The following is an 18,828-nucleotide window of genomic DNA, read 5'->3' as shown; positions in this document are numbered from 1 at the left end:
CCGCCTATGAGCAGCGCCATACTGGCTTGGGTGAAAGCGGTCTTTTGTATGGCCGGTATACGCCCGGCGGTAGGTTCTGGCGTTTGTTTTCGTTGTCGTGTGGTCTGTTTAGTATGACGTGCGTCTTCTAAGTAGTAAATGGTTCTGTGAAACGTGCTGAAGTGGTTTAAGGCGTCGTGGCCAGAATTTCTGCTGGAGTTCAGGTGGACGGAACACGCAGCGCGATGTGTGCGCGCATATTTGAGCCTACAATCAGCCTCGGAGATCAATTATGTGATCAATGGTGTGATCGGAGATCAATAACTAATGTGACATTATTGCAGTATTATCCTCTATTTCTAAGCTGCGGTTTATGAGCCATGAAACATACGCGACGATCGTAACAGCATGGGTACCGTTCTGCTACGATAGGAGCTGTGCTGTTATACTTTGACAAACATTCAAACTGTTCGCTGCAGGTTACATTGCGTGACTAATTGGTTGGATGGATGAGGTTTCCACACATGAATAAAATAGTTTTGGCTAGTAATAGCAGTATACCTTAGAGTCTGAATTAAGCTTGTCCAGCAAAGCGACCATTTACGAACTGCGCGAGCGCCCTAAGCAGTAGTAGGTGCTAGGTTACAGATATCTTTGTTCTATATAGCGCATGGTCCAAGCATACGGCATCAGCGGTTATATATTTCTAAACGTTGTGCGGCGTTATCCCGTTTTCTCTTGCTTTTTAGAGAAAGGGGATGATAACCGATTTTTTTTTCGGTTGTGTTCGTTCAATTCTCTACGACGCGCTCACACGTATGATGGAAATATTGCGCTCAAATATAGCCATCGCTTTCTTTTTATGCGAAAACTCTCATATATTATGGCTGTATACAGGCCAAAAAGGCAATGCCGAAGCACACAGCTTATATATGTATCATGCTGGCTCACCATTGCAACCTCAGTGATCGCTGTGTTGAGCAGCGCCATGGGCCACATGCAGCAAGGCTAGCATAGACATATGATAATTTCAAGCATACTAGACTTCAAATGCGTGAAAACGATGCCAGTATATCACAAATATTTGATAGCGCCTGCCGCTCAGATATTTCGTGTTTGCCTTAGGTTGGCCGTGCACGAGCGTGCGCTCTTATGTTTTATGATTTACTCCCTACGCCAAATCGATCAGACAGTGAGCTGGTTTACCATTTATTGCTGGTAATACAGAGATGCCGTTTTTCTTTTTGTTGAATTAAAATCGATATAAGCAAAATAGTAAACAACGCACACACGCAACGCGACAGATTATGCGCGTCACATTTTTGTGCCCCCAAGACATATTCTGCCTACAGTATAGTTACTGATGCACCGAAAGGCTTCCCTGACAACCTCATATGAACGAACATGGCGCAAATTTCCCAAAGTAAGATCTAAAACATCTCGAAATCGTTCCACAGCACGCGACAGCAATACTTTCAAGCAGCGCCGCGCCGGATTGCCCAAGCCAGAGAGGGGGAGAGGCTCCCCGCGCGCCCTATCCTCCTCGCCCGATGAAACGGTATATATATATATATATATATATATATATATATATATATATATATATATATATATATATATATATATGTGTGTGTGTGTGTGTGTGTGTGTGTGTGTGTGTGTGTGTGTGTGTGTGTGTGTGTGTGTGTGTGTGTGTGTGTGTGTGTGTGTGTGTGTGTGTGTGTGTGTGTGTGTGTGTGTGTGACTACAAGCAAGAATATCTTTTGCCTCCAGTGTTGCTCACGCTTTCTGTTAAAGGCAAACAAATGAGACCGGGAAAAAATGCAGTATGGTTTGATTTAGCATACATGCCTAACAGACTAATGGTGCAACAGCGGCTCTCCGTGATGTATATGGACGACGTAATGGTACTAGTGGACAACGCACTGTTTCCAAACACTTGCGCATATGTGTGCCAACGCGACGACGAATCTAGGCCTTAAGCTTAGCATAGAGAAATCGGAAATTATGATTTGTAATGAAGAGAGTAGCAATTACGTGGGTGGTGCCAACTCAACATCAAGTCATACCTTCAGCCAAGCAATATAAATACCTCAGTGAATGCGTTAACGAAGGAAATACTCAAGCACTCACAAAGATAATCGGGAAATGAAGGGGAAGCGGAATCCACCAACATTGAAACAGAGCCTTGGAGCTGCAATAATTACGAGGTGCGTGTAATCTGGAAAGCCAGTAGCGGTACCAGCGCTGACGTTCGCAACTGCCATTCAGATATCGGATATCTTGTCGGGGTTGGAAGTCAACTAAACATAGGTATAGCGGTTGACTTTGGGAACCCATGGTAATACTAGAAATCAAGTGACATGGGTTGGTCTTCTTGGTCTTCTTTTGAGGCGACAGAAGCGCAAAGCAAAATTAGTTTTGATGAAAGATTCAGGAATCGGGGGGAAAATAAATGGCTGGCTAAAGTGCAGAGGCATTCGTACCTCAAAAACGCGGATACAGAATGGAGGAAGAAGAAGAGAGAGAAAGCAAGGGTAGGGAAGGCAGGGAGGTCAACCATAACAGCATCCGGTTTGCTACCCTACACTGGGGGTGGGGGAAAGGGGAATAGAAAGAGGAAGAAAGGGAGAGAGTCAGCACTGAGTACGTGTGGGAGGGACACCTTACACAATGATACTATAAGCGGTCTCTTAAGCCCGTGCAATTCAAGTACCGCACTAGTGCACGAATCGCTTTTCGAGCCAGTGACGGTTGTGGCCACGGTCCGAGTATCTTTGACTCGGTGAACGGTCTCAAGTATAGTCTGTGTAAAGTTGCCCGCAGAGAGAGGCGTTGGACATCGTAGCGAGGGCAGGCACACAATAGGTGCTCGATGGACTCCTCGCACCCACAGGAGTCGCACATCGGGCTCTCGGCCATTCCCATACGGTAGGAGTATGCGTTCGTGAACGCCACTCCCAACCACAAGCGACACAACAAGGTTGCTTCGCCGCGGGAAAGGCTAGATGGCAGTTGTAGCCGTAGCGTGGGGTCCAGTTTACGTAATCTGCAATTGAAGCCACTTGATGTCCAGAGATCTTGGGACTTCTTGCGCGCAAGTAGGCGAAGTTCTCTGGCACCCACAGGACTCGCACATCGGGCTCTCGGCCATTCCCACACGGTAGGAGTATGCGTTCGTGAACGCCACTCCCAACCAAAAGCGACACAACAAGGTTGCTTCGCCACGGGAAAGGCTAGATGGCAGTTGTAGCCGTAGCGTGGGGTCCAGTTTACGTAATCTGCAATTGAAGCCACTTGATGTCCAGAGATCTTGGGACTTCTTGCGCGCAAGTAGGCGAAGTTCTCTGGCACCCACAGGAGTCGCACATCGGGCTCTCGGCCATTCCCATACGGTAGGAGTATGCGTTCGTGAACGCCACTCCCAACCACAAGCGACACAACAAGGTTGCTTCGCCACGGGAAAGGCTAGATGGCAGTTGTAGCCGTAGCGTGGGGTCCAGTATACGTAATCTGCAATTGAAGCCACTTGATGTCCAGAGATCTTGGGACTTCTTGCGCGCAAGTAGGCGAAGTTCTCTGGCACCCACAGGAGTCGCACATCGGGCTCTCGGCCATTCCCATACGGTAGGAGTATGCGTTCGTGAACGCCACTCCCAACCACAAGCGACACAACAAGGTTGCTTCGCCGCGGGAAAGGCTAGATGGCAGTTGTAGCCGTAGCGTGGGGTCCAGTTTACGTAATCTGCAATTGAAGCCACTTGATGTCCAGAGATCTTGGGACTTCTTGCGCGCAAGCAGGAGAAGTTCTCTGGCAGCGTCCGACCTCGCCAAAGGTGTTGGACGCGTCTGTGTATCTTCGTGGACACACCGGGCAGCCTTGTCAGCTAGGTTGTTGCCGACGATGCCACAGTGAGCAAGAATCCACTGAAATACAATGTGGTGTTCTCTTTCCAGAGCATGGTGGTGCAGTTCCCTTATTTCAGATGTCATTTGCTCGTAAGTTCTGTGACGTAACGCGGACTTTATGCTATGAAGGGTTGCCTTAGAGTCACAAAATACGACCCATTTCTCTGTTGGCTCTTCGGTGATGTACATCATAGCAGCATGGAGAGCTGCAAGTTCTGCCGATGTAGATGTAGTCGTGTGCGACAGTTTGAATTTAACTGTAACGTTCTTGGCTGGAACGACGAATGCGGCAGTTGAGCTGGTAGGTGAGGTTGAACCATCGGTATATATCTGTATGCGGTCATGATACGTCTGGTGCAGTAATAGGAGTGTAAGTTGCTTCAGAGCCGGCGATGGATGATTGGACTTTTTTGTAATTCCGGGAATATCAAAATTCACTTGAGGCTGTCGCAGGCACCACAGGGGGGAGGAAGGCTTCGCCGCCGACGTTAGCAACTAAGTATACAGGGTAATTTAAAATGTAAAAAGACAACAAGGAGTAATGAAAGAGGAAGTGAGGGAGACAGAGACAGTGAATCGGATGCAAAGAATGGAAGCAAGAAAGACCATGGAGATTTACAAGAACTGAAAGAAATAAATTGGAAGGGACAATCTGTACGGTAGCACGAAGAGCAGCGCCTTGCTATTTGAGGCTGTAGCTGGTTTCCTAAGAACAAAGACACACCGTAGCAAATAGTCACAACGAGACGAGGCATGCGTATGCTGCTGCGAAAATCCGGAGACAACTTAGCACATCTTCATGGAATGACAAGCGATTCACCCAGTGTGACACTTAGGTAACGTACACCTTCCAAAAGCGATTGCACTTAATGTGGACGGAAACATCAACTGGTCGTGAGTCGAGATAAGCAATAGACGTTTAGAGTATTGGTGGAAAAATGCAGAGAAGAGATTGATAAGGCCGGATCCATTACAAGCACAGGCAGTGGTACAAGGTAGATAGAGAAGCTTTCAGGAAGAGAAAAAATATTAAGGAGATGTTTACAAAAATGCCACAATGAAAAATATGCATGACATACTTGATTACCTCAAGTAGGCTAGGTGATTATGCTTCACCGCCCCGTATCAAATTGGATGCCAATAAACCGTCATCATCATCACCGTAGAATGTAGGCCACCCGCGAGGCGTCCGAATTGATAGGCTATACCCGAAAGTAGACTGCAGTTGTGCCGGCGCACCGCATGACCGACGTGCCTATTGGCGGCGGCAAAGTTGCAAGGCATCGTGTCGAGCTTATTACAGTGCGTAGCTTAGAGATTACTCTAATGTGTAGCCGCCATCGGCGACAATCAGCTACAGCATCTTTTCTAGAAAAAGTAATGTTCTATAGAATGAAGCACTGCGTCAATTTCGCATTCGTGAACAATAAGCACTCCTTCTCAAGTGTTTACTGCGAACGGAAGCTGCGACACAAGTTCAGCAGCGGAGCACGGCGCTGAATCCACGCCCAGCGGCATCGAAGCCGACGGCGCCACGAATATCTTCAGCGCGGCAATTTCTCCTTCGTGTGAAATTATTAGATGTGTGTGCGAATACCTGAAACTTTCCAATAACGAATCGAATAGTGTCTTATTCGGTTCGACCTTCTTCGAATCTAGTAGCGATTATTCGAAATTAAAAATATTTTTCGAATATTTTTTGAATATTTTAAAATGTGAGCTGTATCCAGTAAAGACATTTGCAGTAAAAGTACGATAATCCTCGCGGGCATAACATAAAGCTTGAAGATCAAATAGTGCCACAGGTCAGGCACCACAACAGACCACATTACAGCGCTCATTCTCACTCTCCGTGAAACCATGTAAATGCGAACTGCTTAATTTTTCGTAACGCTCCATTCGTGATTTTGTTAAACAACGCTTGAGTGCATTCGGAATTATTCCAAACATTTTTATATGCGGTTTGATTCGCTTCTCACACTATTCGGTTCGTATTCGATTCGATCTCCAATTGCTATTCGCACAACTCTAGAAATTATTGTGCGGAGAGAGTGAAGGCGGCAATGAACGCAACAAAGCATGCCACCTTGTGAGCGTCGGCGGTTCGGTCTGAAGCGCCGTCAGCTGCAGCTGGCAGCTGACGGCGCGCGTATGCGGCGTCATGGCGTGCGAATGGCGGCGAATGCACGGCGTCAGAGCTACCTTCTGCCTACGATGTGCGCGAGCTTCGCACGTTTGTGGCTTTGAGCGCACCTTTTTGAGAAGGCGCTCTGCGACAGGAATGAGGAGGTGCAGAAGATACCCGTCGATCAGCAATCTTTCGGCTTGATTATTGAAGTCATCTGGGACACAGTGTGGGCAAGATTTGCCTAGACCGTTCTTTAGGCACCGCGTGGCAATAGCTCGTTTAACGAGCTTAGTGTGGGCGGACTTGTAAGGGAGAAGTGGTTTGCTGGCGCGCCGTTCATAGCGCCAGCAGGCACCAACACATTTAAACCGGAACCGGTTATGTAAAAATATGATTTGGCCATTATCGTCCTGTCTCCGTCCGTATCTTCCTTTTTTTTGCGGAAATATGTACCAATACGCCCAATTCGACAAATTAATCTTACCTGAAGCACACGAAAAACTCGGCAGCTTTCTTTGAGCCCCCATAAGGATCCACTTATATCGCCTTCGCCATATCGAAATTTGGTGGCCTTCGTCACTGGAAAATGCATAAAGAGACATGCGAAATCACAAAAAGTCACAAACACCGCATTCACTCAGCCTGCACAACATCGCGCAATCTGTAACCACAGCGAGTGAGGTGATACGGGGTCGCAGAGAGCGCTGAGACGGAAAGACGGGGTTCTTCTATTCGGATAGAGAGTGATCAGTGGTGTTAATATTATGCATCTAGGGAAGGCACCAAATGGCAGCATTGGACAAGAGCGATCGTGTGATTACACTGCGATTTGCCAGACTCTCGGGTATGCAGGGGTGCCTTCACCACGATGGCGCTCCACACATTTTTTTTTCTTTTACTCTGATGCGCAACATTGCCAGATATCAAAACCTCTCACAGAGACACATGGACCGCGTATTTACTTTATTGTCGTTGCGAAATCAACCCAACGCCTAAGGAACGGGTATCTTTCTGCGTTTGTGAGCTAAATGTGCAGCTGGAACAGAAAACTGCGGATTCACAAAGCTGCCGATGACTGTGCGTCGCTTGAACGATGTCTAGCTGCTCCGGTAGCCCGCAATCCTTGCGATGACCGTATGTGCGAGTGTTTTTCTGTTGTTTGCAGGCAGTTGATGAACCAGATAGAGCGAAGTAGTGCGCAAACCGCTGAATTTCAGTGCGCGTTTTGTGGCGCAGTATCGCTGTATGGATCCGCTATCTTGAAACAATTTATTCCCAGAGGCTGTGGCAGAGTTCTCGCCGTCCATGCAGGGAGCATTTGCGAGCTAGATGAAGTATATGCTGGAAATGCTCTACGACTCCACCGCTAGAAATGCGTTGTAAAGAGTAGTCGCATTTTTGCTAGAGTAGGTACGCTATCACGACGCTCTTATTTTTTAAAGTGTTGCTCATTTGTGGCCTATGGCAACAGCTGCTCTATACTTCACGTCAGTATGGTGGACTACTGTCAGATGGTACAAATGCAAGTTACACGACGAAGTTACAACGTTATAGCGCGCACTACCTGCGCGCCTATCGGTCAAAATGACGCTGTTTCATGATTACTAATACTAGATGAACAGCTGGCGTGAGAATACACACTTCCCGCCGATAGAACTCTTCGTGGGGCGTGGGATTTATGCCTATTGTGCATATACGACCTAAAAAATCCACGCTTATCTAAGCGTGCGTTTGCAGTTTTTTTACACGCGTAGTTTAAGCGTGATATTTCTCCACGCTTACCAATCACGCCTGCTAGGAGTGATCAGCAACCCCTCTTCACGCTTAGCAGACGTGATAAGGACCCCTGTTCCTACGCTTATTATGGCGTGACCAATCTCCACGCTTAGAGAGGGTTCCCGAGGGGGCAAGGGGGATGGTACGAGGAGCATGCCCCATGCCCCCCTTGCCCCTTCTCAGCGTGCGTTGGAGGCAACGAAGAAGCACCGGCCCTGGTCGGCTTGGGTGCTTGGGTCGCTTCTCTGAAGCGAACTTTGCTCACCGAGCTCTCCGCAGGCCTCTTTTAACTTCTGCTTCGACGGCGCAGACTGTGACGAACCACGATGCTATGACAGTGGCAGCATGCCGGCGAAGTAGAAGCTGACTGTGATGCAGAGAGATTGCGAAAGACCGGTGACACTTAAACTAATCCAATACTAAGGGGCTTGGCAAAGCCGTGGCTCATTTCAATGACGCCAAGGAATGTAAATCGTAAAGAAGCCCCTCGGTATCTCCTTGCACAAAAAGACGAATGCCTTCTCAAGCGTGCTCTGCGGCGCCACGCGTTCGAAGATAGCAAGCCTTGTGTGGGATAGGGACGTCGGGACAGAATTTCCCGCATTAAAATTATGATATTGCACTCTTTCTCCGATTGTTGGCCGAAAATACCTAATCAAATCCTTTTTCACTGGCCTCTTTCTCTAAGAAAGACGAATATTCTAGGCAGCGAAAAAAGTTACATACATATTTCTTCCTGAGGTAAATCTTTTATTCATAATATTCATTCTCAGAAAATATGATACGATGAAACGTTGATGCCTAAAAACAAAACCTACAGAGTTAAAGCGTTTTCAGATCGCTGAGAAAGCCTGTGTCTCTATATGAGTTTGATTTAAATGCGCAGCGCAGTGAACAAACCCTTTAATCTTGATTGCACCGATTATATTTCTTGGCTTTAAGTTGGTTGCGGAAAAAGTGGCCATATGCCGCCGGATATGTTACATATTAAATACCACAAAGGCATAGGCAAATCACTGGTGCCTTTTCTAAGGCTGTGTCATCATTGATCTCAATGCTTTGCTGCTCACAATCGCAAATGAGGAGCTTGTTACACCCCCCCCCCCCCCCTCCCAGACCATGCATAGTCTTGCAAAGTCGCTTAGCGCGATCTGAAAAAAAGAGACAAATGTCTCAATACCAAAAGTATAACACTTTAGAGGTGAAACCATGTTTCTTTTAGACTAAATGTGGTAACGAAGACCACTTTCTTCTTCACTGCTTTAACACTGACTGAACTTCTGACATTTCTCCTACTGATCTGCTGCTCCTAAAATGTTCTAGTTTGGACGTTTTAGAAGGAGGCGATAGAGGAAAGATGGTCAAATCACCGCAATAATTGGACCATGCATTGCAAGCCTGGGTCGGAAGCACGCTTCTACAGCGACGTATGAAGGTTGAGAAAATTTCAGTATTTTCGATAAGATCAGACGGAACTTTTTCCATTTTTGTTCATTTTCATCAATCCTACATCCAAACCTTCATTCGTTTTCAAATGGGACTTGCAAAACTAAAGAACAATGTGCAAAACGCATCTAGATGAGACACATAGATGTAACTGATTTCATCCCATCATGCGCTTCACAAAAATAAAGTTTAAACATTCGAACGCAACTGACAACGCTTTCGATAAAACCTTTTAACACCTAAGAAAAAATTAGCCAGAAAAACGTAGTTACGCTTAATTCCCAACCCAATGGAGATGAAAATTTTGACAGGAATCACATTCTACATGAACTTATCACACGTGAATTGTCTCTGCGGGCATAGGTGGGTTTGCAGCTGGAAATCAAGAGCTGCAACGGGCAGAGTATATTCATGTTCATTCAACACAGTCACACTTCCTCTCTTTAAAGCCCAAAATGTAAAATATGCGGAGGTACACTAGACAGATATCATAATTCAGAGTGCAATTGAGTTTGCAAATGAAGTAGCACGTGTGGTTACAACTTCGCATGCAACGCTTCGGAGATGCTGCTTACTGTCAGTCGGCAAATAGCTAACAAAGTTATGAATTTTCACTTTATAGGCACCGGTATACTATGAGCGGCATACGCGACAACTGCACGGCGCACACTGCATACCACATTGATGCGCCACTAACAGAGTTCGAAATCATGAGAAGAAGCACGGTGCAAAATGCAGAGCGGCAACTCTCAGCTCGCCACCGTTGCCCGAGGATAAATGGCCGCAGGCACAGGGTGAACGCTGAGCTGGCAAATATTAAAGAACAAAAAAACAAGTGAAATAGAGGGAATTTGGTACTTCAGCACAATAAACTGGACACTTCAGAGGAATTCAATAGCCCGATGTTAAAGCTTGTTAAAAAAAGCACGAGGCTAACTGCTCTCTATTTCGATCAACGCTACTGCTCGCGTAAAATGTTCTCGATTTCCACTAAATGTACCATTACGGCCAATTTCGCACCACGCATCATACAACCACATACCGAAAATCCCGACAAATCGGCAGTTAGGCGCTATTTAATAAAAGCAAACCATGACTAATGCTCCTACCAACATATTTCAAACGTCCATGAATAGCAGGTGAGGGACCGCGACATATCCATTATCCATATGGAAATGCTGCTCTGGGGCCGATAGCCAGTGGTGGATTCTCTCTCGTAAACTCGGCACAGTGCGCAATGTACGCATGCACCACTCGCGTTGTACTACGCCATGAATGTATGTAGAAGTGAACGTGGCGATACACAGCGACTCTGACAATTAGACGGGAAGCTCTGTGCTGCAACGAACGAACGTCGATCGTGGCAGTCCGCTGGAAAATTCACACCAAACATGGCCGAGTGCCGTCTTCAAAACACCACGGCCCCCTGCAGCCTCTCCAAGAAAAGTTTCGCATTCCCCGCAGGGCAGTGAGAAGACGCAGAGCGGTGTTCTCCCTCGATCACGCTCCGCGCAGACAACGTGATACATCACGAATCTCCTATTCGCATTTTTATAAGTGGGATGTTTTATAAATGTTCCCGCTTGAGCACTCCGCGGGATGTTAAGCGTGTGATTTGCATCCCTCACGCGTACGCGGCTCGCTCACGCTCGCACAAGACCGAACCACGGCAGGCACTTTTGCCCTCACGCTTACATGAAGGAATGCCACGCTTATTTTCGGTCACGTGGTGCTTGAAACGTCGACCGTGCTTCATTTGCACCTGCCTCACGCTTTAACTTACGGTTTAGCGTGAGATTAACCGTGAAATGTTTTAGTGTGTGTATGTGTAAATGACTAAATTCCTTTGTCTTCGGACAACCTTTTGGTACCTGCGCTTGGCCTCATTTTGTGATCTCTGATTTGCTCTATGGTAGTCATTTACGTCATTGATTCTATATCAATTGTCGTACTTTCAGTTCAAGAAATAATGTTGTTTAAAAATGATCACCAGCTGCGGGTGTCACTGTCGAAGAACCATGCAGACGTAATGGCGCGAATACTGTAATATGTCGAAACTAATATGTTCGGTCATAACCACATGCAAAAAGAATGAATTACCATTTCCATTGTACTGAATGATCGCGAGCATAGACCGCCTCTTCTTCTGCGGTTTCTGTCTGGGAGGTGCCGAATAAAAGCGTCGCATCGACTTTTTGTATCTCAGGGCGTACGCAAGTGCGGGGTAGCTGTAGTGCTTAGAAAATTCCGCCAATAGGGGCGGCACTACTTTACCGAGGCCGCATCCTTTGCTTCGGGGCTTTCTACTGAATATTTATTGCTCTGTAGAGAACGCGCTACTGAAACATCATACGCGGACTCGCCCATGCAGCATTTATGGTCGATTTTTGCATAGCTGATCTGCTCTCCGCCTATCATGCATGCGTATATGAAACGAGAAATTGATCTCGCAGAGAAACAGACGCCTGTCCGCTCTCGGCGTTACTTGCGACATGTCGACGGCAGTGGCTGCCTTTTTTCGTCAAGTTTTTTCTTTTTGTGCATACGTATGTTCACCCGGTTTCGAAGCGCAAAGGGGAGCGCTTCCCATGCACTCCGCGTGATGCGCGGCCGAGATCCCTTCCTCGGAGCATAGCTTCGCGCGCACATTGTCGGCAAGCTGCGAAATCCCACCCAATATAGCATTCACCCGGCTCCCATTTTACAGACGGCCGGATCACGTCGAACTGTGAATCGCACAAGTCCGATACCCAGACATGCAATTCGGAACAGAACACTTTCTGCCCATCGCGAAGTACAGCTGGCTGGCTTTCGCAATCACATACCGTGGTGCTGTATGCGTACGTTAGCCAAATCGTGGTATCCGAGTGACAAAAACAGACCGCGTGTTGCCAGCGCGTGTGGTAGCTGAGTGTCGGCGTTTCTTTTTTCTCATACTGTGCTCTCTGTCGCATCAGGCAATCGTGCCGCTGTTACCTGCATCAAAAGTCAGATCACAAACTGCAACACTTTCAAATTTTAATATCATTATCCACAAATGCCTTAAATATTTTAACCCATAGGCATTATTTCATGGGCATTAGGCTTTCGCCACATAACTAAGCCAGACGACTGCTCAGGTTGCGTTCACTTAGCGCATATGAATGCAGATAAAAGCTCCTCATTGAAAGGCAGACGTTTCTGCCGGCTTGCACGTGACCACTGACTCTGCATAGGGAGCGCAAGTGGCATCGAGTGACAACTGAAAATCGCTGGCGTAGCAAACAGAAGTACACGAACGTACACCGTATAGTATGCACATCTTACGCATCGGCTTCGACTGAACGTAGAATTTACGAACATTTAGACATCTGTACCGCGTGCACCCACCTAAGGAGGTTTATTGTGATAACTGTGGAGCCTTAGATAATGCCAAAATATTACTTTAATGCCGGGCATATTGGGGTGAAAGATTTCGCTTTGACGGGCAAATTCAGAATTCTCACGCTTCCGACTTGCTACTTCGGTCAATGCGCCACATGACACGCGCACCGTTAACCCTTCATTCTAGCAAAAATTGTCCGCTGCTTCAATTTCTCGACGACCTTGATAGAAAGCAAGGCATTTAAAGATGTGGCTCCGTTGTTCCTGCTAGAGGCTGGATTGCGCAACATTTTAACGAGACACACAGAAGAGACCCACACCACAGAGCGCTTAGAGGTTGGATTCCGCAACATTTTGACGGGACACACAGAAGCGACCCACACCACTTAGCGCTCTGTGGTGTGGGCGTCTTCTGTGTGTCTCGTCAAAATGTTGCGCAATCCAACCTCTAATGTGCTATACCAACATGCCCAGTCGTCAACCTTGGCAAGTTGTTCCTACACCATCATCATCATCAGCAGCAGCAGCAGCAGCAGCAGCCTCGTTACGCCCACTGTATAGGCAAAGGTCTCTCACATACTTCTCCAACAACCCCGGTCATGTACCAATTGTGGCCATGTCGTCCCTGTAAACTTCTTAATCTCATCAGCCCGCCTAACTTTCTGCCACCCCCTGCTACGCTTCCCTTCCCTTGGAATCCAGTCCGCAACCCTTAATGATCATCGGTTATCTTCCCTCCTCATTACATGTCCTGCCCATGCCCATTTCTTATTCTCGATTTCAACTAAGATGTCCTTAACTCGCGTTTGTTGCCTCACCCAATCTGCTCTTTTCTTATTCCCTTAACGTTACACCCATCATTCATCTTTCCAGAGCTCGTTGCGTCGTCCTCAATTTAAGTAAAACCCTTTTCGTAAGGCTCCAGGTTTCTGCCCCGTAGGTGAGCACTGGTAAGACACAGCTATTATACACTCTTCTCTTGAGGGATATTGGCAACCTGCTGTTCATGACTGCCTGCCAAACGCATCCCAGACCATTCTTATTCTTCTGATTATTTCCGTCTCATGATCCGGATCCACCGTCACTACCTGCCCTAAGTAGATGTATTCCATTACCACTTCCAGTGCCTCGCTACCTATTGCAAATTGCTGTTCTCTTCCGAGGCTATGAAACATTACTTGAGTTTTCTGCAGATTAATTTTTAGAGCCACTCTTCTGCTTTGCCTCTCCAGGTCAGTGAGCATGCATTGCAACTGGTCCCCAGAGTTACTAAGCAAGCAATATCATCAGCGAATCGCAAGTTACTAAGGTACTCTTCATTAACTTTTATCCCCAATTCTTCCCAATCCAGGTCTCTGAATACCTCCTGTAAACACACTGTGAATAGCATTCGAGAGATCGTATCTCCCGGCCTGACGCCTTTCTTTATTCGGATTTTGTTGCTTTCTTTATGGAGGACTACCGTGGCTGTGGAGCCACCATATATATATTTCAGTATTTTTACATACGGCTCGTCTACACCCTGATTTCGTAATGCCTCCATGACTGCTGAAGTTTCGACTGAATCAAACGCTTTCTGGTAATCAATTAAAGCTAGATATAATGGTCGGTTATATTCCGCACATTTCTCTATCACCTGATTGATAGTGTGAATATGGTCTATTGTTGAGTAGCCTTTACGGAATCCTGCCTGGTGCTTTGGTTGACAGAAGTCTAAGGTGTTCCTGATTCTATTTGCGATTACCTTAGTAAATACTTTGTAGGCAACGGACAGTAAGCTGATCGGTCTATAATTTTTCAAGTCTTTGGCGTCCCCTTCCTTATGGATTAGGATTACGTTAGCGTTCTTCCAAGATTCCGGTACCGTCGAGGTCATGAGGCATTGCGTGTACAGGGTGGCCAGTTTTTCTAGAACAATCTGCCCACCATCCTTCAACAAATCTGCTGTTACCTGATCCTCCCCAGCTACCTTCCTCCTTTGCATAGCTCCCAAGGCTTTCTTTACTTCTTCCGGCGTTACTTGTGGGATTTCAAATTCCTCTAGATTATTCGCTCTTCCATTGTCCTCGTGGCTGCCAATTGTACAGTATAAATCTCTATGGAACTCCTCAGCCACTTGAACTATCTCATCCATATTAGTAATGATATTGCCGACTTTGTCTCTTAACGCATACATCTGATTCTTGCCTATTCCTAGTTTCTTCTTCACTGCTTTTAGGCTTCCTCCGTTGCTGAGAGCATGTTCAATCCTATCCTTATTATACTTCCTTATGTCAGCTGTCTTACGCTTCTTGATGAACTTGGAAAGTTCTGCCAGTTCTATTCTAGTTGTAGGGTTAGAGGCTTGCATACATTGGCGTTTATTGATCAGATCTTTCGTCTCCTGCGATAGCTTACTTGTATCCTGTCTAACGGAGTTACCACCGACATCTATTGCACACTCCTTAATGATGCCCGTAAGATTGTCGTTCATTGTTTCAACACTAAAGACCTCTTTCTGAGTTAAAGCCGAATACCTGTTCTGTAGCTTTAACCGGAATTCCCCTATTTTCCTTCTTACCGCTAACTCATTGTTCGGCTTTTTATGTACCACTTTCTTCCATTCCCTCCTCAAGTCTAGGCTAATTCGAGTTCTTACCATCCTATGGTCACTGCAGCGCACATTGCCGAGCACGTCCACATCTTGTATGATGCCAAGGTTAGCGCAGAGTATGAGGTCTATTTCATTTCTAGTCTCGCCGTTCGGGCTCCTCCACGTCCACTTTCGACTATCCCACTTGCGGAAGAAGGTATTCATTATCCGCATATTATTCTGTTCCGCAAACTCTACTAATAACTCTCCCCTGCTATTCCTAGTGCCTATGCCATGTTCCCCCACTGCCTTGTCTCCAGCCTGCATCTCGCCTACCTTGGCATTGCTGTCGCCGATCAGTATAGTGTATTTTGTTTTCACTCTACCCATCGCCGATTCCATGTCTTCATAGAAGCTTTTGACTTCCTGGTCATCATGACCTGGATGTAGGGGCGTAGACTTGTAGAACCTTCATTTTGTACCTCTTATTAAGTTTCACAACAAGACCTGCCACCCTCTCGTTAATGCTATAGAATTCCTGTATGTTACCAGCTATTTTCTTATTAATCAAGAATCCAACTTCTAGTTCTCGTCTCTCCGCCAAGCCCTGGTAGCACAAGACGTGCCCACTTTTTAGCCCTGTATAAGCTTCTTTTGGCCTCCTAATTTCACTGAGCCCTATTATATCCCATTTACTGCCCTCTAATTCATCCAATAGCACTGCTAGACTCGCCTCACTAGGTAGAGTTCTAGCGTTTAACGTTGCCAGGTTCATATTCCAATGGCGGCCTGTCCGGAGCCGGGAATTCTTAGCACCCTCTGCTGCGTCGCAGGTTTGACCGCCGGTTCCTACACCACGAACTCCATATGTGTGATAGAGGCCTGTGTGGTTCAACCCACTAGCAGGAATATCTCCACGTCAAAAACTTCAGTGCAATCTCGAGAGATTCCAGAATATGCAATTTATTCTCGATCCAGCGGCTGCAACTGGCTTTGGAAGTATGCAACCGTTTCCTGTTACCTGGCCTTTATGGTGTAACATACAGGAGCCTTTGAAACTTCAACCGAGCAGCCGGTCGTTAGCTGCAAGCAACGGCTGATCGCGTAACGGCTTGGTTCGTCCTTCGTGAAAGTCCAGCCGCCTTGTCCCACTGCTCAGACCAGGAAAATCTTCCTTGGATTTCTGTGGTACGGCTATCACAGTACCACCGCCCTACCTATCTTTTCTGTCATAGCGATATACGTCACAGGAGTTGCTTGACTGGAACATTTGCACACTGTATAACTTAAAGCTAAGCCATGTTGCGGTTAACAATGTTGAATCAGCGTCGCAAGAGGATATAGCAATACTAGGTTGATGTCAATCCTTTTTCATGCTTCTGGCCTTCGTAAAAAAAACTCGGGGGTCTATTTTATATTAATGATATTATCAATGTGCCTAGTTCAGCTTATATAGTTCTGTATGCAAATGACACTAACATATTTTTCTGCGGTAATGACTCTTGAACGCTATAGCAAATGTAAACAAATATCACTATCATTATGGATAAATGCCAATGAGCTTCAGCTAAATGTGAAAAAAATTATAGTGTTTAAACCTAAAAATTAAATTCTAGCCTTCGAGCCTGTCCTAAATTTCAGAGGGCAAAAGATTGAATGTGTGAGGTCTGCACGTTTGCTTGGTGGGGTCTTCAGTGAGCAGTTACCCTGGACTGAGCATAATAATTACTTGCGTTCCAAAATACCACGCTCAGTTGGACTAATTCATAAATATGGCTTCTACCAACCTGGCTAAAAAAACAACTATATTTAACGCTTGTCCAGCCACTTCTCCATTACTGCTTATTTGTATGCGGTCGAAAAACATCTACAAACCTAAACTCCTTACTTATCTTACAAAAAAGCAATTAGAGCAATCATTAATGTTCCCTACACTTCGAGTGTCGAATAGAAAAATAGAAACATAGAAATAGAAAAACGTGGCCGGGGCCACTGTTAGGGTTGTTACTGCTGATTTCGACAGCTGTCTCTCGGTCTTTGCACTTTTGAGCGCGCATATATTTAGTGTATTCAGCAAAAAAAAATAATAGCTACATAAACATTCGCGTATAAGTGCTTATTGAGACAGCATACCGGTTTCTCACGGCAGCGCTTGTGCCAGAACACCCGAGTGAGACAGATATTCACGCAACTTTGTGGAACAACCCAAAACTTCTTTTCCGCTTGGCAAAAGCTTATGCAATATTTCTGGGATATTAACTAATGGGTCAGCGTAGCAGTACGCGCAAGTCCACAAGCCTGTGCGTCACGTCTTACAAGATAAAGCAAAACAAATACGCAGCCGCAGATGCGAGGTTTTCAATCAGCGGTGGATCTTGAGGAAGCCGGTAAGGCGTTTGTTGGTGCCACTTCGTCACGGTAAAATTACGACAATTCGCCACGTTGACTTTAATATCGGTGTCGATGGCATTAACATTGTCAGATTCAGAGAACGCACCATTGGAAACCGCGCAAGTGAAATGTACAGTGTGCACCACCGGCGTGAAACCCATACAATTTTAAAACGTCGCGACGGAAAGCGCTTCTGTCTCACGTCAGAACTTTTGTCGTTGCGATAGAAAGTGGCACATTTCTAACACCATGGCGGAAAGTGTCTGTGATCCCGACGGAGAGTTCCTGCTGCGATGTCAGAATCGCTGTCGCGAGAGAAAGTTGTTGTTGCAGCTTCCGAATTCTTGGTCATCGTGAGAGAGGGTTCTTGTTGTGACGTATTAATTTCTGTCATAAGGTCAAAAATGTCTGTCGCAACTACAGAAACGTCAGGAACTTCTGTCGTACGGCAGGAATTTCTGTAGTCGTGACATAAATTTCTGTAGTTGCGACAGAAATCTCCGTTGTCTTTTTCAACTGTGGCTTGCATTCATTTACACTCGCTTAAACTAACTAAGCGACTTCACACTCTTGTCGAATCAGCAGAAATGAGTGATAGGGCTCTTGAATGTGTTTCTACCTGTAATGATAATACAACACGTGCAAGTGCTTCATTGGAGCGATATTGCAAATACTTGTCTCATTCTGCGCCCCATCCCACTTTTGTGCTGGCACAATATCAGCTTTTTCTTTGTGTGCTTCATCATAACCATATGATGTTTGCCCACTCCCATGAACAGCCATTCTAGGCCTGATTTTAGCTTACCCGTGCTGTGGTCTACTCTATAGTTGCACTGGAAAGCCGGGCACCCTGCTTCCTTTGGTGGCGTTTTTACTAGTGTTCACCTCTCCCGTTTCAATCCTGTATAGAAAAAAAGATCAGGTAGGTGAGAATAAAAAGAAATTGCAGAAATTCGATACTATGAGAAACAAAAGCTCATAAAGAAGGCCTTATGGCCTATGTTGGGGCTAATGGGTACCTCATAGCCGAAAATCAACACCATACATAGCAATTACTACACAGAAGCAAAATGTCCAACTTGTTGCTATGTTCTTTGTTCTTGCATAGAAAAGACAGGGACTGCGGGAGATGGAAATTCAAGACGATGACCAAAACGTGAACAAGGGGAATGCAGGGGCCAACGTTTCGACAAGGGGACTTGTCTTCTTCAAGGCGACGTACTATGCTTTCCACGCCACAGTATATATAGGTGGAGTTCTTCTA

The 18,828-nt window shown here is 46.1% G+C and overlaps 1 long non-coding RNA gene across 1 annotated transcript in view; it reads right to left on the bottom strand.

The window, feature by feature from the left end:
- Window positions 1–18,467, bottom strand: part of LOC135902158 (uncharacterized) — a 29,790-nt gene extending 11,323 nt beyond the window's left edge. Inside the window, exons 1-2 of the long non-coding RNA XR_010564431.1 lie at window positions 18,370–18,467; window positions 6,501–6,595 (exon numbers count right to left, since the gene is read on the bottom strand). This is a non-coding gene — a long non-coding RNA (uncharacterized lncRNA). The remainder of the gene's footprint in view (window positions 1–6,500; window positions 6,596–18,369) is intronic.
- Between the last annotated feature and the right edge of the window lie 361 nt (window positions 18,468–18,828).

Source organism: Dermacentor albipictus, chromosome 3 (genome assembly GCF_038994185.2).
Source record: "Dermacentor albipictus isolate Rhodes 1998 colony chromosome 3, USDA_Dalb.pri_finalv2, whole genome shotgun sequence".
Lineage (NCBI taxonomy): Eukaryota > Metazoa > Arthropoda > Arachnida > Ixodida > Ixodidae > Dermacentor > Dermacentor albipictus.
Note: the sequence above shows the minus strand (reverse complement) of the source record. Positions and strands in the feature narration are given on the sequence as shown.